Below are 11,418 nucleotides of genomic sequence, written 5' to 3'. Positions count from 1 at the left end.
TCAAAGCTTCCTCTCCTGGAGCCCGTATAGGCAGGATCTATGGGGGCCCGCGCGACCCCAACGTGTTCAGGTCACTGCTGACTCGCGGGAAGGATAGGAAGGGGGTGGAGGAGGGGGGGGGGAGAGAAATTTATTTCGACGAGGTCGCCGAAGCCTGTCGTGCAACGACCCCGAGACGTCTTAACTTCGACACATTTGCGAACAACGTCTACGTATCGTTGTGTTGTATCATTCGTTATGTTATTCTCTCTCTCTCTCTCTCTCTCTCTCTCTCTCTCTCTCTCTTCTTCGCACGGAGTATACAACAACACGAAACCCGCTTTGAAACGAGCCCGTTAACACTTGAAAGACGGCGCGGGTCTCTCAAAATGTCCTTTCTTGAAATTTATTTCGGTGAGGTCGACGCAGGCTGTCGTTCCGCGACCCCGCCAACGTCTTAACCGTGGCTTACATCGTTATTTTCGTGTTACATTCGTGCGATATAGCCACTACAATTTGTAATAATACATGCCTATTGAGATACAGTTAACTTTATACAAATGTTGCGCGGAAATATTGGCGTAATAAAATAATATTAAGAAGAATAGATAAAGTGGTATAAAAATTGATAAAATATAATATCGTCATGATAAAAAATATTTGTAACAATAGTAACGTAGATCTAAAATTTGGCGTATAAACCGAGGCAGCGCCTCGATATTTCATTGACGTATATATAGGATTGACGATGACAATAAATCCCGCGTTAAGATTAAGCGAACGAATCCCTGGAGGAATTCCTGGCAGCATTACATGATTACCAAAATCACGAAGCTTCTAATGACTTGGCTGCGCCTCGCGACGTATCCATAAAAGTCTCGGATGCTTCAGCGTAGCAAATTCTTCGAGGCGCCCTGCGCCGACAGGAATCGTAGACCCTGAAATTCCACGAGAAATTCCAAGCACGGCTGGTCACATGATACTCCGCTAATCTACCGGAATCGTAGGATCATCCATGAGCAATCATCTATTTTCTTTCAATTTTCTCGCCCTCTCTCTCTCTCTCTCTCTCTCTCTTCCCGTTTGCGTAAAGTATTTATTACGAAAATATCGTCAAAGTAATATTGCCAATATCTTCCAACACTGTTAATTATAATATAAAAGTTATATATATATATATATATATATATATATAATATATATTATAATCTATGAGATTAATATAATATATATATATATATATATATATATATATATATATATATATATATATATTAATCTCATAGATTTGATTAAGAAATTTGATTGGTTTTAAACAGGAGATAAATTTATATATCGTGTTATATATAAATTAAATAGCATTTATTTATTATTTTTTTTTGTTAATTGTTACGGACACGATAATGAGTTCCAGCTGCGACGGTTTTGTAACACATTATTTTTGAAAATGTAATACATATGTACATATATTTTTCACATAGAAGCAGGGAAATGGAAATATCGATTAAAATTGTTAATTAAAATATCCTCGATACTCTTGCGAAATTATAGAGAGATTTATCAAAAGAAAATAAATATAATGTTATCATTGCGTATCCATTTTTTCAGATTGACACACGATATTAATATATATTAATACATAATAAATATGTATATTAGTTACTTAACTATCGATTGCGGTGAACGACATTCCGTAGGTTTACCAAATGAAAATTAATACAACTTTGAAAGAGCGGTAGAAAGAGCGAGGTAGAATCGCATTCGTCCGCCAGCATGCGTGTGGCACCGAGCGGCGTGTGGCGTCGTGCGTTTGTGCGTTCATGCGTATCTCTGCGTAACCGAGGCTGCTCCAAATTGAGCGTTGTGCCGCATATAGTCCGGTTTCGTTGACACCGTAATACCACGTTGTTCAGTATGCGAAATCAACGTGTCGAGAATTATCACGTTATCTCGAGATCTATGTTTGCTTAATTTATTTCTCTCTTTCTCGAGAGAATATATTGTACTATCATTTTCTTTTCTATTTCAATTTGCCGTTAACGTTGTACAGATATATTTATTGCGATAAGCTGTCCTAATAGGATTTTCGCATTTAAACGCAAATATTAATTTATAAAAAATAATATTTTTATATTTAAATAGTGATTTTACTATAGATTTTTTTTGTTACGGATATTTTTTGGTGGCTGTTTGTCTATATAATATTATATACAAGGAAAATATATATTATATATAAGTATAATATAATTATATTTATATTACGCATCATGTTAAATATCGAATGGGAAATATTTCAGCTATTTGCTGTTCAATCACGCACACAGCATGAATTTTCTTGAAAGTAGAATTTATGCTGATATCCGCGCGTCCGACGAGCTTATACGACAAGAGAGCCGACAGTAAATTCGCGCACACGCCGCATATCTGTCTTCATCCGGCTTGGAGCGTCCCCTGACATTTCTCCCCGTCGCCTTTCGTCACGCTGTTCTCTTTCCCCGTCTCTCCCGTTTCTCTCATCATTATCGTCAACCCGACCGTACGCGGCATCCCCGGGTCGCGGAGATCCGCGTATATTAAATTCACCGTGGTCTCATATGAGCCACGAAATTAAGCGATTTCGCGGGACCACATGGGGAGAGGTTTCGCCCCCCCCTTCCCTTCCCCCCCCCGTCTGACATGCTTCAATTAAACGTACCCGCCGTCAGGATTATTAATCCCAAATTAATGCGGCGTGACAATGTGGAACATTTCTGTTTGATCAGTCGGATTTATGCCGGCAACAAACAAATAATCTCGTGCGATCTCGCCGATTGACACGATTCGTTGATCCAACCTTAGTCTTTCGCAGATTAGATTATTTTCGATTATTAATATATATATGAAATTTAAATATAAATTATGTAAATAAATTTATATATTATATTTATATATTATATAAATAAATTTTAATAATATTTTCATAAATAAAGTATATAATTGTCATAATAATATCTAAAATAATTTATAGATTATCCCATAAATTTTTTATATAAATCTTGCAGCTTAACTCATTAATAATAAAATTACAAATTCTTTATATTTAAATTAAATTTATATCAAAAAAAAAACTAGATACCAAAAAAATTGATTGAAATATCTTCTCTAAATAAATATTTAAAATGATTATTTTACATCAATTTTCATATTTATTTAACTCTTTTCCTACCGAGAAATTTTTAATCCTAAAATTTTATTCAATAAACCCTGATACAAATAAATTATATTCACTTCTTAATATTTATTTAAACGCCATTTACATTACTTTCCTTATTATAAAAATAATTATTTCATTTTACATACTTAAATGTCTTAATCACATTTTGAAGAAAAACATTAAGATACAGCTACCTTATAATGCCTGATTTTTTTTTCGCACTCAAGACTAATTTTATTTAATGACGATGAGCGAGCTTCGCATGAGCACTGTCAATCGAAACTTTCGCTTTACGCGTTTTATTCATCAAGAAACAATCTCGACGCGAGGCAACCTAATAAAGGAAGTCGAGATGATGTACAGGCTCTACCGTGCAGTTGACTTCGTCTTATTCGAATAACCCACAGTAGCCGGATTGTCAGATGTTGTCGTGGGCTTCGTTGCAGGGGACATCGTTTGATAGCAGTGGCCTGGGCGCGGGGACGAAGGGAAGGAACGCCGGCTCGGTGTTGGTGGTCCACGGTGGCCACTCGAAACAATGAATTTACTTCATAAATCTTAATTCAGTCGGGACCACCGCCCAATTAAACTTAATCTCACGACCACCGCCGTAGGGCCATTTGCCTAAGATGTGTCCGAGTCGATGCCACGCAGGGACTCACATTTCAATATGTTCATTAGAAATCTTCGTGACACTTAAATTTAATAACCATCGCGAGTGTACAGAGTATACGTGCATGTGACGACATAATGCATCGCAAGTAGCATCGTGCGAGTTTCTTATTTTAACGCACAATATAGTTTGTTTCTAAATGAAAAGGGCTTTTTTTTACGTCTATGTTAAATTTCATAAAATCTAAAAAGAATATGATGAGAAAAATAATAGTAAATAATAAAATAATAAATAATAAAAATAAATAAATAAATAAAATAATAAATAAAATAATATAAGACAATAAATATAATTTTGTTTCTCAATTGTCTTAAGTTAAAATAAAAAATTATGAAATTTAATGTGCCATATGTCAAAACATTGAGCGCAATCCTTTTAGCGGTTTAGAAATTAATTAAGTTAATTATTTTAAAGTTAGTATTAATTAATACGTGTACTTATGGAAAATCGGCTATTGACAAATTTGAGAGGAAAAAACATTGTCAACGAAATAAAAATTTTCACTTATATTAAGAAAACTCTAATAAATATTTGTGCAAAATTTAATTTTTGATCCATTTACTCGTTTTATTTATTAAAAATTGTAAAAAAATATTCTCTCTCTCTCTCTCTCTCTCTCTCTCGCTCTATTTTTGTGCAAATTACTCGTTTTTTCATTTCCTGATTTCGCGGGATATTCACGATCAAAAGTTCTTGTCATAAATAAAGAAAGATATTAATTACAACTATTTTCTTTTACGAAGATGTTAAAAATCACATTATTTTGTGACACTTCAATTCTTATTATAATCCGGATTTATTTATCTGATTTTTCAAACAGCATAAACGTAAGAAATATGTTTGTTTGTTTTTTTCTTTTTTTTTTAATTTTGACAGTTTTTTGCTACTATTGTACAGGCAAAAGATCCTTAATAAATGAGGACTGACGTTAGTAGCAGATATTTGGAAGGATAAAAGATATGGTAGTATCCTAAAAGTTTGGTCACTTATACGAATATCCGGTCGTTCGCGCGCGGAAGGGAGGTTCGTTCCTGGAAGCGAAATTCCTGGAGATGGCCTTGCGAAATATACTCACGAATCGTGGGATTCGAGTCTTGCGCGCTCATCGCTGCCTTTTATATCGTCCGCAAATGAGAAACATACCGATAACACGTGTTCATATGTATTCGCTCGAAACAAGTTGCGATGTCTGGACAAGCTCTCCACAAACGCGCGTCAACGAGAATTACGCATAGATGTTACCTTCGTCGATGATCGTGCCTTCTCGCAGATATAATAAAGAAGCAAAGTAAAAAAGATTCAAGTATGTGTGTGTTTCCCGGTGTTTTTTTTTTTAATATTTTAATTAAAAAGTTTCACACAAACACACACGCGCAATATATATTGAACTCTCAGCAAATGTAACAATATTAAACAAGAAATAACCAAGCGATGATAATATTAATATCATTGCCTACAAATATTTCATATAAGTTTACTACAGAAATAAATTTTGCATCTGTCAAACTTTTATCTTTTGTCATATATTTATTTAAAAATTAAATATTCAAAAATGTATTAAAAATTAAATTTAATAAAATTAAATGAAAATTAAAATTTAAATAAAAATTAAAAATTTATTTAAAAATCTATATATAAAACTTCTATCATCTTTTTTGGCTGTAAATTCGCTGTCATGTCATGTGCTATGTTGTTTCTTGCGTGCGCCAAACTATTCCCGAGACACACTTTATTGGAATTAATCTGATTCCAAGAAGAATATGGCAAAGAATTCGACGCAAACTTTCGTCTTTGTAAGGTGAATTACGCGTAGAGAAAAGCATGACAGTGGCCTCAGGCTAGAATAGATGATTAATAGCTTAATTTTCATCTCTCAGGAAGTCATTTCTCAAGCGTTCTCAAAAGACGAGTATCTTGGTAACGGTATGATAACTTTACGATTCACGACTTGAAAGGAATACGAATGATAATTTGATATAACTTCGAAATATGAAGACAACACGATAATTAGAATTTCTAGGAGAAGAATAAATGCTTTTCGCTGGACATTAAAACTTTCTAAAGTTTGCGATTTACAGGAACATTTATTAGATTACATAATAGCAAAGATGAAGTTTTTAATAAAGTTTTTTTTACATGCCTACATATTAATCGACACACATAATTTATACTTTCTTCTTTTATTTTTATTTTTTCTTTAATTTTTTTTAAACATCTTTTTTTTTAAACATAATCTTCTAAAATTTCTATCAATTTTTCTACTTTTTAATTTAATTATAATCAATAATTAAAAGATTTATTACTCACGCGTACATATTAATCGACATAATTTACACTTTTTTTTTCCTTTTTATTTCTTCTTTGATTTTTTTAAACATTAATCTTCTAAAATTTCTATCAATTTTTCTACTTTTTAATTTAATTATAATCAATAATTAAAAGATTTATTACTTACATATTAATCGACATAATTTACATTTTTTTTCCTTTTTATTTCTTCTTTAATTTTTCTAAACATTAATCTTCTAAAATTTCTATCAATTTTTCTACTTTTTAATTTAATTATAATCAATAATTAAAAGATTTATTACTCATGCTTACATATTAATTGACATAATTTACACTTTTTTTTCCTTTTTATTTCTTCTTTAATTTTTCTAAACATTAATCTTCTAAAATTTCTATCAATTTTTCTACTTTTTAATTTAATTATAATCAATAATTAAAAGATTTATTACTCACGCGTACATATTAATCGACATAATTTACATTTTTTTTCCTTTTTATTTTTTCTTTAATTTTTCTAAACATTAATCTTCTAAAATTTCTATCAATTTTTCTACTTTTTAATTTACTTATAATCAATAATTAAAAGATTTATTACTCATGCTTACATATTAATTGACATAATTTACACTTTTTTTTCCTTTTTATTTCTTCTTTAATTTTTCTACACATTGATCTTCTAAAATTTTTACCAACCTTTTTATTTTTTAATTTAATTATAATTAATAATTAAAAGATTTAGTACTCATCTTAAAAAATGCAATAATAATTTTGACATTTGATATACATATAAATTCCATTTCTGAATAATTATGTCACACATTTTTTTCGCACAATTCTCCCTTGTTAACGTGCGAAATCTTTCTTCGTAAATCTGGCGGTTGGCACGAGCCGGTACTTTTGGCGGGCCAGGAAATTAAGATGTATCGTCGAAATCTGATGTGGCCAATTTGCATCCGCCGCAACGCCTACGCGCCTTTCCGCCTCCGCGACCCGGGGCCCGCCCGTCTGGGACCAAGCACACCCATTCGGAGTGCCTATTTGATTGTTCAACAAGTCCTTAAAAATCCGGACATCGTCTAACGAGTCTTGTAAATACCAATACACGTGTGTGCGTATGACATGAGGGAAATCGCATCTTAACATCTCGATAACGAAGTGTCATAGCGTGGCATTATTTCCACATATCCTTGCATAAATTTTACATATATATGTATATTTATATTTTATTTTATAATTTTTTTTTAACACAAATAATAATATAAAGGAAGTCATGTGTCTCATCTTGTACCAGTCGAAGATCATCGACTCTTCTGCCTCTTTCGACGCGTGGCCAATTTTCAGCACGATTTTTAATACCGCGTGAAATACGAGGACCGTGCGCACACCAAGCCGCGGTACACGCGTGGATATCGCGATTAATAGGACGATCCGCTCGATGCGTCGTGACGGATTTAAGAGCGGACAAATTTAAGGGGATGCGTCCCACGTAATAGCGCGAGAGACGGGAGAGCCCGATTTTCATTCTCATTCCTTCGTGACCAATCGTCGCGTGACCGACAGTGTCGTCGTTCGCGAATGCGCGTGTATATACAACGAGAAAGAAAGAAGAGAGAAAATTTCATCGTGCATAATGGCCGTCGAATGTATATACGTCGCTCCGATCGTAAAATCATGCCACGAAACTCCCGCCCGCGCTGATGATCTATGAAGCGGATGTTAAGACGCTGTGTAAGGCGAACGAGCTTACAAATTGCTCACAAATAAGAGTCAGAGGCGCTCACTTTTCGTCTTCAAATTGATATTATTTTTAAAATAATGCATCTATCGAATTTTATATATTATATTTACACTAATTAGATTATTATATTAATATTTAATATATGTATAATTAATATATATATATATATATATATATATATATATATATATATAATAATTAATATATATATTATATATAATTAATATATATAATTAATATATATATATATATATAATATAATATAATAATATAATATAATAAATAATATAATATAATAAATAATATAATATATATATATATATATATATATATATATATACATATATATATATATATATATATATAATACTTAATATGTTAATATTTACACTAGAATTAAACCCTTTTTTATTTATGCACGTAATATGCTCTTAATTTATTGACAAAAACCTAACCTAACCTAACCTAACCTAAGAGATTAAAATTCTGACATTAATATGTCGGAGTACAATCATTTTAAGACGTCATCAAGCGAATCAGAATATAAACAGGTACACGATATCAATTATTTATTAACTACAATTTATATTAAAATGTAAATTAATAGTTTCTTTTGTTTTATCATTATCTAGCAAAAATGGAGCGATGTAATGGGAGGACAGTGGTCTCATATGGACGCTGTAACATGAGCGAACAAACGTGTCGTCGCAATTACCGCGAGACGAACAGCGATTAACCTTCATGAATACAATCTGGCGCAATTCGACGGCAGAAATGGTGGCAAGGCGACGATCGGGTGGGTCGATTTTATGGCGCGACGCATGCCCGGCATGCGTGCGTGTACGTGTCCTTACGTAGGCGCGGATACGCGCCGGCGAGTCCCCCGTACGTTATATTAACACATTAGCTCCGCTCGCGTGCCAAAACCCCGTAAGCCCGTAAGTAACAATAAATGAGGATCGAGAGAGAGAGAGAGAGAGAGAATCCCCCTTTTGACATTCATGAGATGAGGATCGGCGACAAGAGCGGCAGGATACGGATGGCGACGTGCTTCTCGCGCTCTCTTTTCTTTTCTTTTCTTTTTGCTTCCTCGTAGAGGAAACTTTGTTTTCGTGACAATTCTTTTTCCAGGTTTCTATGCGAATGTGTTCAGAGTATTCGAAAAATTATATTTTTTCCACAACTTCCGCAAATTTTGAGATATCGGGGTATTTTTTTTTTTTTTTGGTTGGTATTGAATTTGGTGAGCATGGAAAGGATTCATTTTTTATACAATTTTGATTTTTTTGAGAAATATTTGTGCACGCTTTACACAGAAATAAAAAATTATCTGGTTTTAAAAATATGTTAGTTTTAACATGGAAATTTTGAAATAAGACTATATTACGTTAAACAAAAAAAACTTGCTTGAATAAAGTCATTTTATATAGTTCAACCAAGAAAAATATGTTCTTATTATTTAAAAATAATTTTCTTGAATGGAAAAAAAAACGTTAGGATAGAAAATAATATATTTTTAAATCAAAGATTATAATAATAATTATCAAGATAATTATAATTAATACATTAAAATTAAATATTAAACATATAATTAAATACATAATTAAAATATTAAAATTAAAGTATTAAAGATTGTAATATTGAAATTTAAGATTATCAAATTCTTATAAAAAGATTATAGATTGTTGCGTATATAAACAATGAACGTGTTGAGATATAAGTTTTGATTTGACATTTCTTTTTTTATGTGACTTTTGCAAATTTTGAAGTATCTGGCTAAATTTTTTCATATGAATAGAGTATCATTAAAGAATGATTGAATTTGGGAAGCATTGATGAAAAAGTTCATTTTTTTTTAGCATTCGAAAGAGACGCGAATGACGCTTGCGCGCTCTGTCTTACACTTTTCTTGTTGTGTTTCTTTGATACAAAAAAGAAACTTCCCATACCGGGAATCGAACCCGAGCCTCCTGGGTGAAAGCCAGGTATCCTAGCCACTAGACCATATGGGACCTTGAAATAGTTCAGTTTTTATAGAATTTTGAACTTTTAGAGAAATATTTGTACACGCTCTACAAAGAAATAAAAAATTATCTGATTTAAAAAATATGTTTAATTTCAACATAAAAATCTTGAAATGAGATTATATTACGTTAAACAAAGAAAATTTGCTTGAATGAAGTCATTTTATATTGTTCAACCAAGAAAAATATATTCTTATTATTTAAGAATAATTTTCTTGAATGGAAAAGAACAAACGTTAGGATAGAAAATAATATATTTTTAAATCAAAGATTATAATAATAATTATCAAGATAATTATAATTAATATATTAAAATTAAATATTATATACCTAATTAAATACATAATTAAATACATAATTAAAATATCAAAGACTGTAATATTGTTAAAATTTAAGATTATTAAATTTTTATAAAAAGATTATAAATTATTGCGTATATAAACAATGAACGCGTTGAGTATATAAGTTTTGATTTACACACTTCTCTTTTTTTATGTGACTTTTGCAAATTTTGAAGTATCTGGCTAAATTTTTTCACATGAATAGAGTATCATTAAAGAATGATTGAATTTGGTGAGCATCAATAAAAAAGTTTATTTTTTTTAGTATTCGAAAGAGAGAAGCGGATGACGCCTGCGCGCTCTGTCTCCCTACTCTCCTTGTTGTGTTTCTTTGACACTAAAAAAGAAATTTCCCATACCGGGAATCGAACCCGAGCCTCCTGGGTGAAAGCCAGGTATCCTAGCCACTAGACCATATGGGATCTTGAAAGAGTTCAGTTTTTATAAAATTTTGAATTTTTAGAGAAATATTTGTGCACGCTTTAATTTCCACAAATATCGGGATAACCACCTAAATTTTTTAACATAATGAAAATTTCCTTTATGAGAAAGTCAAAATTGAAAAATCCGTTTGTTCTGAGGAGGAACATTGTGAGCGAAATAAAATGATGAAAAAGCAATGTGCAAGTTTCTAATTTTCATCTTTTTCTTTTATTTCCCCTTCCGCTTTCTCTCGATTTTTCAAGGACAACACGATGGACGCATAGCCTTCGCGACTTCTAGAATTCTTATAGAAGCGTGTTTCTCTCGTCCGGATATATTCTTGCTAATAGTCACATGTAACGAATCGCATCAATAATTCCAATGCGCAATCTCAAGGTTTACATTGAAAATTGTATACATCACGACGAGATGGAATCCATGTGTACGTATAAGTAGAATCTCTTGTCATGCTTTAGTATCGTCAACGCATTTTTCATAGCATTTTTCGAATTGCAGCGAAAACTGCAGCGTTTATCATTCAATAATCTCAAGGTTTACTCTGAAAAATAACAACTCGAAATCAAGAAGAAATTGTAATGGAAAGTCGTTACACATATGTCACTTACTTGTCATATTCATGTCGCAACATTGCCGGTAGGATAGCATATGTATGTACATACAATTGTAAAAATAAAATGCAATATCACGGCATATATTAAGAAAAAAAAAATCAAAAAGAGAAAATCAAGTATTTACAA

General features: G+C 31.8%; 2 non-coding genes across 2 annotated transcripts; both read right to left on the bottom strand.

Moving 5' to 3' along the window:
• Positions 1-9,812: 9,812 nt before the first annotated feature.
• Trnae-uuc (transfer RNA glutamic acid (anticodon UUC)) lies at positions 9,813-9,884 on the bottom strand. Its single transcript has one exon. It is a non-coding gene; the product is annotated as a tRNA-Glu (tRNA).
• A 703-nt stretch (positions 9,885-10,587) lies between these two features.
• Trnae-uuc (transfer RNA glutamic acid (anticodon UUC)) lies at positions 10,588-10,659 on the bottom strand. Its single transcript has one exon. It is a non-coding gene; the product is annotated as a tRNA-Glu (tRNA).
• Between the last annotated feature and the right edge of the window lie 759 nt (positions 10,660-11,418).

The sequence above is a fragment of the Cataglyphis hispanica genome, chromosome 23 (genome assembly GCF_021464435.1).
Source record: "Cataglyphis hispanica isolate Lineage 1 chromosome 23, ULB_Chis1_1.0, whole genome shotgun sequence".
NCBI lineage: Eukaryota > Metazoa > Arthropoda > Insecta > Hymenoptera > Formicidae > Cataglyphis > Cataglyphis hispanica.
This window is presented reverse-complemented; position numbering and strand designations above follow the sequence as displayed.